This window comes from Protomyctophum parallelum, assembly GCF_964188405.1.
Source record: "Protomyctophum parallelum genome assembly, chromosome: 2".
In the NCBI taxonomy this organism is placed as follows: Eukaryota; Metazoa; Chordata; class Actinopteri; order Myctophiformes; family Myctophidae; genus Protomyctophum; species Protomyctophum parallelum.
Genome location: NC_139699.1, coordinates 26,432,594 through 26,452,036, shown reverse-complemented (window position 1 = coordinate 26,452,036; position 19,443 = coordinate 26,432,594). Strand labels below are relative to the sequence as shown.

Here is a 19,443-nt window from a genome sequence, read left to right as displayed (position 1 = left end):
TACTATATTTATATGTATACTGTTTCCATCTGGTGCTGTGTATTATTTATTGAATTAATTTAAATTAATTTTTATGCAAGAGGAATTACCAAGTCAAATTGCAGCCAGATTCTTTCACGGTGCCAGTGCGACCCTCACTTAAACTGGCAAACTTGACATAGGCTATACATAATATTTGTATGTATAATTTTAGTTCAGACAAAAACAAAATGTCAACAAAACATATTATTATAATTATTATAATAATAATAATAACTAGAAAAAGTGCCCTTCCGGGCACAGGTCTCCACCAGGTTATCCACAGATCCGTGCAGTTAGAGGTAAAAACACTTTTCGGCCAGTTATAGCGCCACCTTGAGGCTGAGTTGAAATTGTTCATGTGGCATTTCGTCCTCGGCCTAGTGGGAATGTGGGTGCACAATTTCACGGAAATCACGCGATGTGTTCATGATTTGCAGCATTTTGTTTGAAACTGAGCACTCCTGTGAACTTTGGAAGCCAATCTTAACCAATCAGGATGGAGTGTGATAAATCTGAAAGACCCGTTTCGTTGAATGGCTCTAGAGAGACTGTGTACCAATTTGCGTGATGTTTGGACAAAATCTGTAGGTGTACTGTGCAAAAACTTGTTTTGCACAAAGCGGCCTCTTGGTGGCGCTATAACAGGCCGTTGTGGAAAGTTTGGGGCAGAGGTTCATCGTTGGCATCCAGGGAGTGTGTGTGCAAAATTTGGCATCGACCGGGTTAACGGTGAAGTTTTTGCACAAAGCGGCCTCTTGGTGGCGCTATAACAGGCCGTTCTGGAAAGTTTGGGGCAGAGGTTCATCGTTGGCATCCAGGGAGTGTGTGTGCAAAATTTGGCATCGACCGGGTTAACGGTGGCCGAGATTAGCCTGTCACGGACACACGGACGGACGGACACACAAACACACAAACGGACGGACGGAGTGCAAAACATACTCTCCCCACATGCCTTCGGCCTGGTGGAGACAATAATAATAATTATTATTATTATTATTATTATTATTATTATTATTATTATTATTATTAATAATAATATTATGTCGGGAGATATATGTCGAACGGATGTTCAACTGCATAACGTGTCGTAACCTGTCTTGACGCAACAGGTGGGACGGACGACTTCGGAGACAGTAGACAGACGTGTAGTGCGTGCTGTAAATACACACTGAAACCTTATTTGTGTGTGTGTGTGTGTGTGTGTGTGTGTGTGTGTGTGTGTGTGTGTGTGTGTGTGTGTGTGTGTGTGTGTGCGTGTGTGTGCGCGCGCGTGCGTGTGTGTGTGTGCGCGCGCAGTGAGCTGCAGCGGAGCTCTGCTCAGTGTCTGCAGGCAGCAGCTCAAGTCAAACATCAGTATCAGTATCATCATCGGCTAAAAACCGCGCGTCTCAACTTCGTCTGTCTCCCTGGACGTGTGAGTGTGTGAAGTTATGAAATAAGGTAAGAAAAGAAGAGAACAATTAGCTTTAATAATAAATATACATATCAGTTGACTTGATTCCACAAGTGTTTGTCTAAGGCGTGTAGGTATGTTTTTTCCTTTTCTCCTTCCCCTTTTCAGTGAAAGTCTTCTACACTACAGCTTGCGTTTTGAAAAGGAAATATTCTTTAGAGCCGTGAATATAATGGCTAGTCTGAATATACTCTGGTCTGGGGCATTTTTAGTGTTTATTTGTTTTTTGTATGGTCTGTGTCGGCTGTTGTATTGTCTCACTCATAGTGGAACCACAATGGAAACAAGCTTCGGCTTGTTTGTGTCTCTAATCCACGTGTCTGAATCCGCACTCTTGAAGCCAAGGATGACTACACTACCGTTGTTGAGATTTCATTGCCATGCTATATTTGTAGCCCAGCCCTAGAATGGCTGGCTGGCTGTGATACGTTTCATGTATTCCAGATAATCATGCAAATGTATGTGAAATCACAGCGTTTCTACTTTCTAGGGCTAATTATAGTGTTACATTCTCTTCAGTGAATATGTGTCATCACATTGTTCGTCGTATTGAAAAAGGAAGCTTTTGGCGTAACTAACCACTGTGTAGTGATGTCTGTGTTCTCTTCAGTCAATTAAAGGAGTGTTCTGTTCTCTAGTTTGTTTTCACCTGCCTGCAGTGACAGTGCCGTTAAACTGCTCATTTGTGGATGACATTTAGGACACTTTGACGCCGCTTTGAATGTTATTAAAATGTTACAATTTATCCCCACGTTGGTGTATATTATTTATACTAGCAAGCATGTCGGGTTAACCTTACGCATTTGGCCAACTATTTAATATGTAAAATGGTAAAAAAAAAAAAAAAAAAAAAAAAAGCATTCTAGTCAACTTTGGTGTGACACAAACCAACACACGCAGCACACAAACATGTCCACTTGTGTTTGTTGTAGCCCTTTAATGTCTGTTTGATGTTTAATTTATTGTTGGCTGGTATAGGTATACATGATTTTTTTCTTCTACTTAAGCCCTAATTGTTCCAAGGCAGGAAGGACATTGTTTTAAAATGATAAAGAAATCAAAATATGCTCATCATCATCACTGCCCAGAAACACCACAGTGTTGCCTTGCCAAGTCTGACTCTTTTAAGCAAAAATATTGGTAGTTTCTGTGTGGGTGTGGGTGTGTGGGTGTGGAGCTTGTTTGAAAGTGAAGTTGCTATCTGGACTAAAAAGGACCCTCCCATTTTATATGTATGTCGAGAATAATATTTTGTGCCAGGGACTGTAGCCTAAGTTTTGTGGTTATTCCAAATATTCATATTCACTTTTAGTACCAGCTGCTTGACAAAGCCAGCTGGGCTATTTTCTCTCGGGATGGCTTCCGGCGACCAATTTCTCATTGGATGCCGTAGTCACAAGTTACAACATGGCATCCTGATTGGCTGCCTCGTCTCTAGGCAACCATACATCTTTAATGCCAGCAACAACCCATAATCTAAACGGTCGTGCAGAGCCAGCGAGTTAGGCAACCAGACACTTTTTGCCTCTAACCGACCTCTCAGCCAATAGGATAGTTCAGCCAATGGGATTGGCATAGCATTGCAACAACAACCCACTAGTATTTATCACGTTGCGTGCGAATGTTATTTCACCAACGGATTCTAGTCTGCGGGCCCCCGGGCTATGCCGACCTACGCGGGGACCACCTCTGTTCCCGTGGATCCCCATGCTGACTACCGTGGACCCCCGTGCCAACCTCCTGGGACCCCGGCTGTACCCACGGACCCCCACGCAGACTACCACGGACCCCCACGCAGACTACAGCGGACCCCTGTGCCGACCTCCTCGTGGACCCCGCTGTACCCGCAGACTCCCACGCAGGCTACCGCGGGACTTCTTTATACATGCCAAGCCAATGTCAACACTACAACCGTCAGCTGTCCGTGAGGTGTGATATATGATGGTTTGGAGAATGGGCTACCCGAGAGTGTACAAATACAACCAAATGGACACATAAGAGTCCATTTGTACAGTCTCAGAGGTTTATTGTTATAAAAGGGTCCTTTGGTTCCATTTGGAGTAGGCTACACTCTCAGAGTTACAGAGTCACCAGGACAGATTCTGTTGTTTCCACACATGTACATACAGATAGACACAGATATTTACATTTTATAGCACAATTCTGCAGATATAATAAGGCACTGATTTTTTTTCTTTTTTTACTCCCCAAGATCTTTTTTTCTAAATGTGCATATGTTTGAGAATATTTAATATTTAACTTCGATGATAGTCTGGTGTGCGGTAGTTCTCAAATGTTCAGAGTTATGGGTAAGCACTGCTCTGGGGATAGATTCAGCATGTGCTGGGTCCCGGGACTCACAGGGGTCCTTGTCCTTGAGATGGTTCCAGGGGGTCCCGAGCTAAATGACTGGTAGCTTACCTACCGACTAGTTGACTGCACACTCTCAAGACTTATGGGGAATTATGTGGGATCCATGGCCTAAACTGCAGAATCAGCTGGGGGTCCTTGAAATGAAAAGAAAAGAATCACTGCCCCAGGCTAGTGAGGCTACATCAACTTACTGACCCCACTATGGAGGTTGATATCCCCATACCCCTCATCTCATTATAGATATTTGGTCAAATCGCAAGACCTCTTCTCTGTTGTTTTTATTGGTGCCCCACCGAAACCTCCAGAGAGAGAAAGAGAGACCTATGGCAGGATGGCTGTACCCCACTGTGAACCTGTAAAACCATTGCTTTTTCCAGTGGACTTTGACCTTCTGATAATTACTCAACCTGGCTCACTGTTGCTGTCCATTGATTAAAGTTCTCTCAGTTGCAACAACTGATTTCAGTCATTTTAATTCGATACAGCTTGTTGCACACCGAAAATACTCAACATAGCAGATCTACAAGTTCACAGCATGTGACGTGAGTCATTATGTGACTTGTTGTGACTCGTGAGCTTGAAGATCCGCTATTTTCGGTTCGTTGTCAAACTACCAATATAATGTTCAGAAGAAGCATCTTCCATAAACATGAATGGTCTCAGAATGATATAAAAGCAAATTTAAAACATTAACATTACATCATAATGATAAAAACAACAGCCAAGTATTACTGCATCAAAATGCAACTTTTTGGTTCAGTCATGAGATTTGTTTGTTGCTTTATTTATACCATGTTGCTGCCTTCTACCTACTTTCTCCAGACTTGTGGTGGCTGATGGTGTCAGGCCAGCTGTCTCACTGCTTGATAGTTTTCTGCTGCTGGTATCATCTTTCTCTTTCTGTCCGATATTCCTTTGATGTGGGCTTCCAGTCTGTCTATCTGCAGTGTCAGGCCAGTTGTCTCACTCACTTGCTAATGGGTTCCTGATAACAGTCCAGCCCTGGTCGGGACAAGGGTTGCACTGTTCCATGATGTCAACTTACAACCGGGGAGGTTGAATTCCAAAACTAGAGATAAACCAACCCCCCAAGGGGAAAGGTTCTCTATTTTGATAAATGTATGATGATCAATGCTGACCTTTTTGGAATGAGATATGATTTGTTGTTGGAAGTGTTGGCTAGTAAAGAAAGAAGATTTATCTGTATTTCCCATTCTCAGCAACAACGGTTTCATATCAATATCACATCTCCCAGAAGGAACACATAGAGAGCACTGTATTGATCGACCAGGAAAACTAAAAGCATGCACTGTTGTGCTGATGCATTGTTGCTTCAGGGAATCGGGGCCTTAATAGCTTTTGTGGTTTGTAATGTCAACAGATCTCCCTTTAACTGACATTCTTAAAGAGCAGAAATTTGAAAAATGTACAAACACACACAGTATGGCTAGATGAAAGCTGTTCCGTTAGCAACATTGTACACAGGACCGCTGCTCCCATGAACACTGGAGTTGCATAGTTCAGAGGTTCCCAACCAGTACCACTTGATGTAGCGTAGCATTGTGTATTTGACTGATGTCAGTTTCCTGACAGTCAGCCAGTTATTCAACTAATGACACTACTGAAGAGAGAAAAGCCGCCAAGAGATGTTGGCGAACATCATCACACTGTAGCTGCTTGGTTTCACTTCCCTGAAGTGTGTTAAAGCAGTGGTTCTCAAACTGTGGGTGCGCGCACAGCCGCACACACACTCACTGACTCTTATCTCTACATCACACACACACACACACACACACACACACACACACACACACACACACACACACACACACACACACACACACACACACACACACACACACACACACACACACACACACACACACACACACACAGACAGACAATCTCATGCCTTGCCCCTGTTTTATGTTCGTCCATTTTCTTTTAGACTGTCTTAAATTCAAGGAAGATGATTGTTCATCAGGCCACAGTTGGAGCTTTTTATCAATTGATGTGGGGAAACATGATTATGTTCACAAGGCACAGAAATAAGTCATGTAGTTTCACTGCATGACTTATTTCTGTGCCAGTGAACTTGTGAACTTAAACCATAAGCATCGCCAATGTCTGTTGGCATGGCATGGCGTCTACATTCTAAATAGATGTTATACTAAATAGGTTCACAAGACTTGGTTGTTGATTTATTTATTGATTGACTGACAGCCATATCTGTCTGTCTGTCGGGTGGAAAACTCATATGTCCAAATAGGTTACTTTTCACTTCAGGATTAAAATGAAAAGAAAAATAGCAGCTCAAAACGGGTCGCTTTGCTCCGCGTTTCAAGCTCAAGTTGTAGGTCTACTATGTCGTATGCTTTTGTATGACACTATGATCAAGTAGGGCCGCAGGCCGCTTGGGCATTCATTTACAAAAAAATGTTAAAACATGGAGATAAGAGGTTTCTGCCTGACAGCAACAATATATCTTTATATATAGGCCTGTATGGCATAGTATACCTTTGATGGCATAAAAACTGACATCATCCACATTGCCCTGCCGTCAACCACGTGCATCCGGTAGCTACTCTGAAAGTGAAAGCAAACCACTCCTGGACATGTTTTGTGCATGCACACTGCCGTTCACTTCCTTGTTTACGGTCCGACTAAACTGTCTCTTCTCTAAATCTACGCAGCTCTCCATGGTTTTGATCAAAGCGGCAGTGTTCTGTCCTCATTTCTGACTTAATCAAGCATCTCGTTTGGAATATAAATGCTTCTAGAGAGAGATGAGATGTGACAGCACGAGGTAGTAATGGAAGATTTCACCTCTCGGTTTTGGGGGGGAAATGGAAGGCAGGGCTTTTCAGAGTAAAATCTGCCCATCTGCTTGGCACTCTAGCGCCTTTTATTCATATTAAGTTAAGTGTTAATATATTTGTCTGTGGACCCCCATCTGAAAATATGTTGTGCCAGGGCAGGGACCCCATACAAGATTTGTGTAGTTGAAATGATTCAAAAGTATTCCTAATATTTCTCTTTTTTTGGGGCGCTATCTCCTCCAATGTCTGGGTTATGTGAAAATATGTCATATAGCAGCCAAGTCTATGAACTTTTAATGACGTAAAAAACGCACTCCATGTGACGTCATGTGGCAGCCAAGTCTATGGACTTTTAATGTTTGTTTAAAGTACAATGTTGGTTTAAAGAAGTGAGGTGCCCCTCACTGGTGCTTTTTCCAACATATTTTTGCAAATAGCAGGTCTACAAGCTCACAGCGTGTTGTAGGCCTATATCTCTGCTGTCGAGAAAAAAACCATTTCATTTTTTAGGAAATTAAAAATATTATTTTTTCAGGAAATTAAGAAAACCTTATATTTTGAAAACAAAGCAATACTGCCTCATCAAAGTTGGTTTTATGACTATATATTGTAAATTACTTTCATGAGAGGGGGAGAGGTGGTGGAGTTACTGTTAGTTGGACAGTTTGAGGGTCCAATGGAGTTAAGAGGTTTTGTCCGAAGCGCTTTTTACTATACTTTTCATTGGTTCATTATTTTCAAAACAACGTAAAAGGTGTTCAATAGCACTAATTTATGCAAACAAAATGTTTTAGATGATTCTGCCGTGTACCGGCACCACTACAAGGATTTGTGTGCGTAGCATCCTTCTGCACAGTGTTTGACCCCCTGTGTGTGGCCAAGCAGCCTAGTAACTTCTTTTGGGCTTGTTTTTGAAGACTGGCTGATTGTTTCTCTTGCAAAATCTGCACATAAACTGTGGATGCCCTTCTGATGATGACGCTGGTGATGATCTCCTCTCTGTCTTTAGTGTCTTATGACATTAATGTGAGGGTGAGTGTGTAGAAATAATGCATATCTGCCTGCTGATAAGTATGGCATTTCCTTCCTCTTTTGGGTGTAAGTGAAGCTGCAGTGCAATCTATCTAGGCCCAACTTTCTCCTTAACCCATTGTGACCTGAGGCCGATTCTTAAAACATCTACAGTTCTCTGAACTTATGTTGCTCTATGACTATGTCAGTGGTGCTCAAACTTTTTCATGTCAAGCACCCCCAAAATCATGTATGTAATCTTATGTGTGTAGAGTTTGTTGTTAGCATGAATGAAAACCGGCAGAGTGTACAGGGTTTGAATAGGTCAGATCAACATAAGGAATGTCAGAACAGGTCAGCTCCATATATGAAGATCTAAGGGTGGCAGCGGGGGCAGTGTCTTGAGTGTACAGGGTTTGATGAGGGCCCAGGTATGGCCGGGCCTTAATTTTCGGGCCTGTTGAGAACTAGTTTTCGCCGGCTGCCGGGCGCAGCTGCACTAATAGCTTTGGGGTGGGTATCAGTCAAAAGGGATGCGTCGAAGAGGGCTGGGAAAGGATCAACATATGGAATGTCAGAACAGGTCAGCTCCATATATGGAGATGGAGGCGTGATGTCACGAAACATGACCATAAATGGAAGCGTGATGTCACAAGGGGTGACCATATATGGAGGTGTGACGAGACACACGGAAATGCAGGTTTTCATAAATGCCACCTACGGTCGCAATTATAATGTTTTACAGTCGTTGCTCTGTGCTAAGGAGGTTTCAGTAGGAGACAGCGCTGCGTGCTAATCTCTGAGCACACACTGAGAACTAATCATCCTCATTAAGTCTGACTGCATGGCTGCAAGCCAGACACTTCTGTAAGCCTCCAGTCAGCCTGGACGCTAACACACACACACACACACACACACACACACACACACACACACACACACACACACACACACACACACACACACACACACACACACACACACACATATTGCGATACTTTTAGGGGCATCAGCATTTTAAGACAAGTGATTTCATGCAATTTTAATCTAAGTCTAAAGACGAGTAATAGCTGATCTACAAGCCCACAACGCATCACAGCACGGTGCATTGTCAGCTTGTAGATCAGCTATTTTCCGGTGCATGACACCAGTGCGTAACTTGTAATGTAACCTACATTTATTCCTTATTGTAAACCTACAGAAAGTCTAAAAATCCTACATCTTTTAGTTCCCGAGTAGGCCTGTGCATCTGTCTAGTTTTCAACAAATCTTTGAAAAAATGTGAAAAACATTTTTAACAACGCAAATCTTGTATGGGGAGATGGTGGGGAGTTCCCTGGCACAACATATTTTCAGATGGCTGTCCGCGTCCAAATGCATTAATTTGGAGGTCGTTGACAAAAGTTTGAGAACCAGTGCATTATGCATCGTACTTGTGTCGGCTGCGTGTGTGCATGAGTTTGCACCCATGTACTGTACACGTATTGATGCATGCCTGCCTGTAGACTTGGAGAGTATGACGTAAGAAGAAAAGGGCCTGCCGTCGTGCGGTCGTGTGAATGCGATCCGGTGAAAGGTCATAGCCTGCTTTGTTTGGTCTAGTTATAGTGGATGTTGTCCTTATCTTACCTAGTGTGTGTGTGTGTGTGTGTGTGTGTGTGTGTGTGTGTGTGTGTGTGTGTGTGTGTGCAGGGTGGGATGACCTGTCGTGGTGTGTGTAGGCTGTCACTCCCAGGATTTCCCTGTGCATTGTGTTGTGTTTAGACGTAGGAAGTCGTCCCTCGACAGACAGACAGACACCATCGGTGGGCTTGAGGGGGGCGGACCCTACTGAGAAAGGGTCGTCTGAAGCAAGTCAAGGATGGGCCTGTCACAATTATTGCATAATTGCCTTATCGTAATTATTTGTATGACAATTAATCGTCAAGTAAAATACACCAACGCGTGTTTAACAAGTATGCCAAGAACGTTCCTCGTTCTCTCCACAACCTGCCTTTGCCAAGACGAGGGAACTCGTCTTTCTTTAATTTAATCCAGTATATCTATTGTAAGAAGTGTAAACATGTCACATGCGAAAAAGATGTGAGCACAAGCCAATGAAAAGAGAGGGAGGGCAGAATCCATTTCTTCCGACCGACGGTCGGTCGCGACGCACCGTCTTTCCGTCGCGACGCACCGTCGAACGGTCCTATTTCGGTCCGTCGGTCCGTCGTTCCGTCGGTCGGTCGGTCCGTCGCTCCGTCGGTCCGTCGCTCCGTGGCTCCGTCGCTCCGTCGCTCCGTCGGTCGGTCCGTTTTTGCGTCGCGACGGACCGCTGGTCGCAGGTTTAGGGTGGATGGATTCTGACCTTGCTGCCCAAATGGTAACTCTGTCATTTCTCTACCGTTTTGGACGGGGGTGGGCTCTTTGGAATCGTGTGGCCCCCCTGGAGGTTTCTATGGGGGTCTCGAGGTTCGGGGACCCCTGGGGACCCCCACGGACCCCCAAATGGTAACTCTGTCATTTCTCTACCGTTTTGGACGGGGGTGGGCTCATTTGAATCGTGTCACCCCCTTGGGGGTTTCTATGGGGGTCTCGAGGTTCGGGGACCCCTGGGGACCCCCAGGGACCCCCAAATGGTAATGTCACCTGTGGACACTAACTGTAATTGTCTCGCTGCTGCGCTGCGCCGCACAGACAGCAGCTTGTGTGTAACATGTGCGTTCGTGCCGTGTTGCTGGTATATTATTATTATTATATTTTTTGCGCCGCCGCGTTGTCTCGCTGCTGCGCTGCACAGACAGCAGCTTGTGTGTAACATGTGCGTTCGTGTAAATGTTTTAGGTCGGCCGGTCGGTGATTTGGTCTGTCCTTCATATATATTTTTTTCTGCTCTCGTTGGACTTAACTTTAAAAGTCCAATGGAACACCTCTTTGTAACGGGCCGCTGTAGTATAGTGGTCTAATCCCTCGCCTCTCTATTCTTTTTTGCTGAGGACGCTGGTTCAATTCCCGCTCGCGGCAGACCAAAATTATTATATTTTAGACAGACACACAGACAGACAGACAGACAGACTGCCTGTCTGCCTGCCTGTCTGCCTGCCTAATGTATTGTAAATAATGTATTCATTCCATACGGCTATTTTTTTTTAATATAAAAACTTTTGTCTTTCGCGCGATTCGAACCAGCGTCGTCAGCAACAAAACATTGAGAGGCGCGTGATTAAACCGCTAGACTACAGCGGCCATACGTTACAAAGAAGTGTTTCATTGGACTTATAAAGACAATAGCACCCAGCTGCAGTCTCGCAAGGGGAGGGACCGGAAGTGCTTTTATTTCCGGCTTCCACGTGCACAAGCGCACATACACGCACGCGAAATATAATGCAATATGTAATAATCAGCTCATACATTATAAAGACATTATTGCATTATGAAGTTTTATTACAGTATGAGTCGCCTATGTGGAGGTTCTTAATGTAACACATTATTACATTATAGAAAAATCTATTAAGTTATGTGCTCGTCTTTTAATTACATTATGAGCTGATTATTACATTATGAGGTCAGATGTAGAGTTGCTGGCCGCCTCAGCTCCATATATGGAGATCTAGGTGATGATCCAGTCTTTTCAATGTATGGCTATCCAGGGTTTGATGAGGTCAGTGTCGGGATCTTATATCATATGGAAACGGCCATATATGGTGGTGTGACGTGTCATGAGGCGTGACCATATATGGAGGCATGACACGAGGCGTGACATGACACACTTACTGACTGACTGACGGGAAATGCAGGTTTTCATAGTAAATTAAATGCATATGGTCTTGTGTCTGTGGTCTATGGTCTGGACATGGTGTGTGTGGGACAGGGGTACGGGGTTATAGCAACTTATTACATTACTTAAATGCCTTGATATCATTATGTTATAATCGACCATATAGGCCTAGCCTGTTATTGCATATCATTTTATTATTGTTAGATTTGCATTTCTTCAAATATGCACACTTATACCACCAACTAATAAGCTTTCAATTAAAATATTACCTACAACAAACTACTTCAAACTTTTCCAAACCGACCACGTAATTATGTTTAAGCACAGATGGTACTATATACACCCGGCATTTAAGCGCGCACCAGCAAGTGCGTGTCGTGCACGCGCATTATATTTCGCGTGCGTGTATGTGCGCTTGTGCACGTGGAAGCCGGAAATAAAAGCACTTCCGGTCCCTCCCCTTGCGAGACTGCAGCTGGGTGCTATTGTCTTTATAAGTCCAATGAAACACTTCTTTGTAACGTATGGCCGCTGTAGTCTAGCGGTTTAATCACTCGCCTCTCAATGTTTTGGTGCTGACGACGCTGGTTCGAATCGCGCGAAAGACAAAAGTTTTTATATTAAAAAAAAATAGCCGTATGGAATGAATACATTATTTACAATACATTAGGCAGGCAGACAGGCAGGCAGACAGGCAATCTGTCTGTCTGTCTGTCTGTCTGTGTGTCTGTCTAAAATATAATAATTTTGGTCTGCCGCGAGCGGGAATTGAACCAGCGTCCTCAGCAAAAAAGAATAGAGAGGCGAGGGATTAGACCACTATACTACAGCGGCCCGTTACAAAGAGGTGTTCCATTGGACTTTTAAAGTTAAGTCCAACGAGAGCAGAAAAAAATATATATGAAGGACAGACCAAATCACCGACCGGCCGACCTAAAACATTTACACGAACGCACATGTTACACACAAGCTGCTGTCTGTGCAGCGCAGCAGCGAGACAACGCGGCGGCGCAAAAAATATAATAATAATAATATACCAGCAACACGGCACGAACGCACATGTTACACACAAGCTGCTGTCTGTGCGGCGCAGCGCAGCAGCGAGACAGCGAGACAATTACAGTTAGTGTCCACAGGTGACATTACCATTTGGGGGTCCCTGGGGGTCCCCAGGGGTCCCCGAACCTCGAGACCCCCATAGAAACCTCCAGGGGGGCGACACGATTCAAATGAGCCCACCCCCGTCCAAAACGGTAGAGAAATGACAGAGTTACCATTTGGGCAGCAAGGGCAGAATCCATCCACCCTAAACCTGCGACCGGCGGTCCGTCGCGACGCAAAAACGGACCGACCGACGGAGCGACGGAGCGACGGACCGACGGAGCGACGGAGCCACGGACCGACCGACCGACCGACCGACGGAACGACGGACCGACGGACCGAAATAGGACCGTTCGACGTTGCGTCGCGACGGAAAGACCGTGCGTCGCGACCGACCGTCGGTCGGAAGAAATGGATTCTGCCCTTGCTGTGAAAAGATGTGCCCATAAGATGTGGCCACAAGCCAATGAAAACTCAACCAAAGCCAACATGTGCGCACCCGTCACTAGCTCTCAGCCCCTCCCCCTCTGCCTCCTGGGATCATCTCATCTCCCTCTCCAAGTCCGCACTCCGCAGGAGAAGAAAAAACACGGAAGGAGAGGAATTGTCGCCTCACGATTTTGCTTATTCCTTCTAAATCTCTGTATATAAAATATAGCTCCAACTGCGAATCTCTTAGTTACATCAACATTGTTCTTCGACAATAGTTGTTGTTTGCCTAAGTAAAACTATTAGACTGTTCGCAACTTCGCATTGGCTATTTCGCTACTGCAGCAGACTCGCTGATTTAATCTTAGAGTAAGGATTTAATGGGTAACAGACTCAGTGACTGTACTTGCGGACAGTGGACTCCCACGCATACTACCGCGGACCCCCTCCGCCCCGCGCCGAAGATCACACACGGCAAGAGTTCACCAACATGCGATCCAGACCCGATACATATAGGCAGCGGCTACATCATTTGTTTGTTTTATTCCAATTCATTTTGACGTGCAGTGTCTCTCGGAGTCTCTCTCTCGGCACGCAACACACACAGGAATTGGGCTAATATAGGCTACCAATACAGGACGTTATAATCTTGAGTTTCATTAAATTACTGTCTTTCTCCGCACGCGCACGTGCGCACACAACATTATTCAAGTGAAATGCGTAACGCCAATATTGGGCTAATATAGGCTACCAATATGTGGGTATAGCCTACAGGGATTTACAGACGGAATGAATATATATATATATATATATATATATATATATATATATATATAATCATCTATACCAGGGGTGCCCACACTTTTTTTTACTTGAGAGCTACTTTCAAAACGACCAGCTCAACATACCCACCAAATAAAACTACCATCCCATTGCTGAAAATAGTTACAAAATGTAATTGAGGGGCCTTTCATAGGCTACATATAAGACAAAAGCACATGGAATGGGAAATAGAGGGGGAAAAATGGAAATGGTAGGGTTTTATTTTTGTTGGTATTTGACTTTGCTACTGATGATTGTAAGCAACAGTAGTATTGCATTGTGTGTTTGAGCTGACAGGCCCTTTTTGATGTCAATCAATCAAGTCATCTCAGGCCATCTAAAGCGGCAGATGCAAAAATCGTTTTTAATATTAAAATTATATATATTTTTAGGGGCATGTCATGTGGTCTACCTGCAAAGCCTTTGTAGATCGTGATCTACCATTTGGGCACCGCTTGACGCCAGATCAGGGGTTTTGTCGGCGAGCGCCAAAAATGCTCCCCGACAGCATAATCGGAGCAAATACCGGGCAGTGTGTAGGAGCCATAACGTGTTGACTACACTACACTACACTAATAAGGACACGTAATAATAACTAATAACCCATCCGTTACTAGATGTGGAGTCAACTCCCGCAATTACCTTCTTCCCGTAGTGCGCTGCAACGTAACTAGGATGAGCGGCCCGTTAGGGCCGCGAAATTCTAGTATTATATATATATATTTTCTTGCTTTTACTCACATGTTAAGACAGCCTACATGTACATACGGATCCGACGTGCACGTGCACGCTTATTACTCCTTTTTCTGCTCAAAATGAGACACAATCTGGTGTTTGGGAGGTTATAATTCCATGATCTAACATTGCGCGGACCAAAACAATTCCATTGCATATCCCCCGCAGCCTAGAGTGAGCCACATACTGTAGTGTGGTGGGGGGGCTGCACTTCCTGGTTGCCCAGGATCTCTTCTTCAACATTGGTATTTCGCACATTTGACTGGCACTGGCCTCATGATCACGCCTAGTGTAACGGGTGGGAATGTGTAATCCATATAGCCCAAATGTAATAACAGCCTTTGACTATAAATCAGACCCACCTCAAGTGCATGCAGACCTAGATGTTTTTGTAATGCTCCTGTACATTCTTTCTAATGTCTGAATTGTCTGGTGCACTGCACATAAGATATACCCGATATCAACTTGACAAGACAAGCAGGTCAGTATAACATTTAGCAATACACCACAGGTGTACATCGAGCAAGTCCGATCTTATTTGGGGAATGTCTGAACCACAAGTTAACGTTTTGACTCTTCTGTCTTCTGAGAACCCATCTGCAAATAAAGGAGAAACAGCGCCCTCTTTTCCTTTGAATTTGCTAAGTTGACAGAGTCAACAGTCTGTCTCTACCATTATGGTGACCCAAATAATCCCGATTAACAATTAGGGATGTCCCGATACACTTTTTTCGCTTCCGATCCGATCCCGATTGCTCCTGTGTCGGATCTGTGGTTAGACTGGCATTTTCACAGATACCGATATAACCCGATATGACAGATAAGGGCCGATCCGATACTTTTCCCGATACCGATACAGTATCGGGACATCTCTATTAACAATATTCTCATGACTCACCATAATAAAAAACATGCTTAAAACGCTTAAAAGAAATGTATCGTATTCTGAATTCTTAAATACTTTCTCCCCAATTAGACCTAAAAAAAATGAAATGTAGATGCAATGTTCCTGCCATTTCATAATGTGTAGTGGGCAGGAATTTCAAGGAAGCCATGATGAAGGCCGTGGTCATCCGTGTCACATCTAGCCGGGGAGCCACAGGCCCAAAAGTACAAGGAATAGAGATTAACCTGTGATGTCATGACATACTTTTTATTTGTGTTTTATCTATTCACTTGGTCATTAAGGTCCACAGAATGAGATGTCTGATCTGCCGGAAACATCGCAAAAGAAAGTTATGGACATTTATGGACATTTCCAAATTTCATCACGCTTTAAGTAACATGTGACATGTCAAACTAGGGGGTTTTCATGATTCTGAATCCATTCCAAGCATTAGTTTTGCACGAAAAACACTCCTTGGCCTAAATTTGGCCATAGCCACCCAAATGTGCTGACCTCGTCATCACATTTGTGATGACTATGCTATAGTCGTTTTTAGGCAGAGTGTTTTTCGTGCAAAATTAATGGAATGGATTCAGAATCATGAAAACTCCCTAGTTTGACATGTCACGTGCTACTTAAAGCATGAGGAAATTTGAAAATAATTGCCTTACTGTATATTGGTTGTCTATGGCTATGTTTCTGGCAGAGCAGACCTCTCATTTTGTGGACCTTAATGACCAAATTAATAGATACAAAAAAAAAAAAAAGTACTCCATGAGACTCATGACATCACAGGTCCTCTCAAAGTTTGGGAGACTGGTTCCCCGGCTAATCAGAATTGCATGGGCACAACGTCAAACGCTTGGCCCTGAGAGGCTACAGTGGCCTTGATGCCCCACCTGCAGTGCCTCAGATGATTTCACCCATTTTGCTCTTCATACATTTTAGTTTTGGACACCTTTTTGCAGGGATTCGTGAAATAGCGCCCTCTAGCTATATTGACGTCATTCTTTGGTGCTCTATTGACATTTGCTTAACTCTGTCTTCTACCCTGAGCCATCCCAAACTAGCCAAGTGTGTTGGGAATGTAATTAGGTGGGTCATGGGCTGAAGTCTGAGTAGTCGTATTTTTATTTATTCATTTATTTTACTGACATTGATTAAGATGTTGGAGAAGAGGTGCAAGCATAATCAAACTGGCATTGAGTGAGGGATCCAGCTATAGTCTTGAGAGCACTCTTATTGACGAATAAATACTGGACAAAATCTTGTTCTTTGATTGACTTGAGGTGTTGGGTGGACAGGCCTATGGACTGGCAAAGGTCTGGAGAGGAGTGCTATTGCTGTTGAGAACTACGAGTGCCTGTGTGTTTTCAGTAGGGTCGGGATCCGGGACCGGATCCAATATTGAGGAACCAGAATCGGTTCAGTTAAAGGGAACCGTTAACACTTCTTTCCCCAGGTACGTATATACACGGACGTCGACGCTAGGTGGTGTCGTCTTCTAAAGTGAACGGAACGAGTATGCTGGCACTGGGAACTGGGGTTTATGCTAACAGCTAGCGGTAGAGATAGAGTTAAGGAGTTAGTAAGAGGGAATCGATAAGGAACCGGAATTGTTCAAATGGAATGGAAAAGGATTTCAACCCTAGTTTTCAGCATGGCCACAATTGCCCATTAGTGGAGAAGGCTCTTCACCTTTTATTTAAGCAGTTTTTCAGTTGCTTCATATTGATATATTGTGCATTCAATCCTTATTTTAAAAAGGAGCATCACAGGTGCAGCACGGTGACTGGGCATATCATGTTGTTTTTTGTTTTTTCCAAAAATGTTGTTTTAGCTAATTCAACATAAACAAGGCGGGACAAGGCAGAAAGAGCCTACTGGTTAGTCAGTCAGGGACCAATCAGAAGGCTGACAAAATGCTGAATTGTGCATACTCTCTATTGTACCTGTACTGTATTAATGCAAGCACACATGTTCACGTTCATATTGGCAGTGCCAGTACAAACATACAGTAGAGGCTACATTCCTATGCATACAGTATACTGTACCAGAATACGTTGCCGCTGTTGGGCAGAAACCTCTCTAATAATAAAAATACGCCCTTCTTGGTCATACTACAGCAACACACAAAAGTAGCTGATCCGCAAGCTTGAAACACGGCACAAAATGACTCATTTTGAGCTTGTAGATCTGCTACTTTTGCAATTTTTCTATTTTAATCCTGAAAAGTGACAGTTTTGGACATCCACCACGGCAGAAACAACATACTACGCACGCACGCACGCACGCACGCACACACAGCTCAATGGCTACATCCCTTGGCACCAAAAGCAATCAAAGCATTTTCCAATTAAATATGATTTAGACTAGAATGGACACTGCAGGATATGGTGGCAATCAAATGGAGAACAGCACTAATACTATCCATACAGTATGCCACCCACTGTATCTATATGCATTACTTACAGTATGTACAATACAGTGGACACAGGAGCACCTACCGACCACGGAACTATCACTGCGTTGATATTGTCTGTCGGGTGGAAAGGAAACATCATTTGTAACAAACTGTTACTTTTCAGGATTCAGGATTCAAACAACACACAAACCTAATAAACAAATGGAGGTGTAACCCAAGGAACACACTGAAACAAACTGTTCCATTTCTCAGTGCACATTTTCACATTATTTATTTCCCACTCGGGATATCCTCCTGTAAAACATTCAGCGTGTGTTTATCCTGGAGCCCTGTGCATGCCTTCTACCCAACAGGCTTGTTTGAGTGTGTGCCGTGTGGGCATGATGTGCAGCCCACCCCTCTCCTCCATTCCTCCGTTCCTTCCATTTCAATTTTAATAATCTTCTTTTGTGCTTGTTGTATTTTCAAGGGCATTATGCAACGGCTATCGAGAGTTGCTACCCATCCAGAGAAGTACCGCTGAAGGAGGAGGCAGATCGCTGCCAAAAGGGGGGACGGTAGAATTGTCCCGATCTAGAAGAAGAGGACAAAGGACCGTTTTCGGAAGCCCTGCTCAGCGACAAGTGGCCCTTGAGCCTTCCATGAGTCCTGTTGTTTGGTGAGTGCATGTGGACCTGCCCCTGCTGCTTTGGTTCATTTTAGGGGTTGGTTATTATATATATGTTTTGGTTGTCTACATGAACCCTATAGCATCACTATTGTGGCCATGTCGTAATTAGGTGAGCATTTGGCGAAAAGAAACAGATCTACAAGTGTGTGTCGCAATCGCTGCTCACTGTGAGCTGTGAGCTTTTGGATTTTCGGCGAAGAGATTTGGTGTAGGGGGAATAATATAGAGTACTAAGTATAGACCCCTGGGGTACCCCATGGTCACCTAAGTATATAGGATTTAAGTGGTGGATGCACAACATGCAATTTCCTCATAATGCACTGCAACAAGTGCGACAAGCCTGTTCTTAGTGAATGATGTGCATGCTTTTGTTGGGGTGTGTGTGTGTGTGTGTGTGTGTGTGTGTGTGTGTGTGTGTGTGTGTGTGTGTGTGTGTGTGTGTGTGTGTGTGTGTGTGTGTGTGTGTGTGTGTGTGTGTGTGTGTGTGTGTGTGTGTGTGTGTGTGTGTTGTGCTAAATAAATAAAAACACCCACCCACTGCCCCAGTGAAATTAAATGAAATGAATGAATGAATGAATCCAGTTCAGTGTCATGTTGCGCCTGAAATGGGGGGGAGCAACTCCACCGCCTTACGCCGAGACCAGGCAGTAGCTATCGCAGTCTTAACTGATCTTCATCATCTTAAAAAAAAAAATCAAAGATTTGTTAAACTAGACAGATGCACGTTGGGCACAGGCCTACTCGGGAACTAAAATATGCAAGTTGTGAATGCATGCACCATTCTTTCATGCAATACCCGTTGTCTGTCTGTGTCTCTTTTGTGGCCATAATGTAGATCTCTGTCTGTATCTATCTGTCCGTCTGCCTGAGATCTCGATATCTGCATGTCCTTGTCAGTTTTATGAGAATAAGTCTGCACAACAGCAATGCATTGGTGTGTG

General features: G+C 43.9%; 1 long non-coding RNA gene across 1 annotated transcript in view; it reads left to right on the top strand.

Moving 5' to 3' along the window:
- Nucleotides 1-1,350: 1,350 nt before the first annotated feature.
- The window catches only part of LOC310855123, a 53,691-nt gene continuing 35,598 nt past the window's right edge, over nucleotides 1,351-19,443 (top strand). Inside the window, exons 1-2 of the long non-coding RNA XR_014568962.1 lie at nucleotides 1,351-1,461; nucleotides 18,302-18,490. This is a non-coding gene — a long non-coding RNA (uncharacterized lncRNA). The remainder of the gene's footprint in view (nucleotides 1,462-18,301; nucleotides 18,491-19,443) is intronic.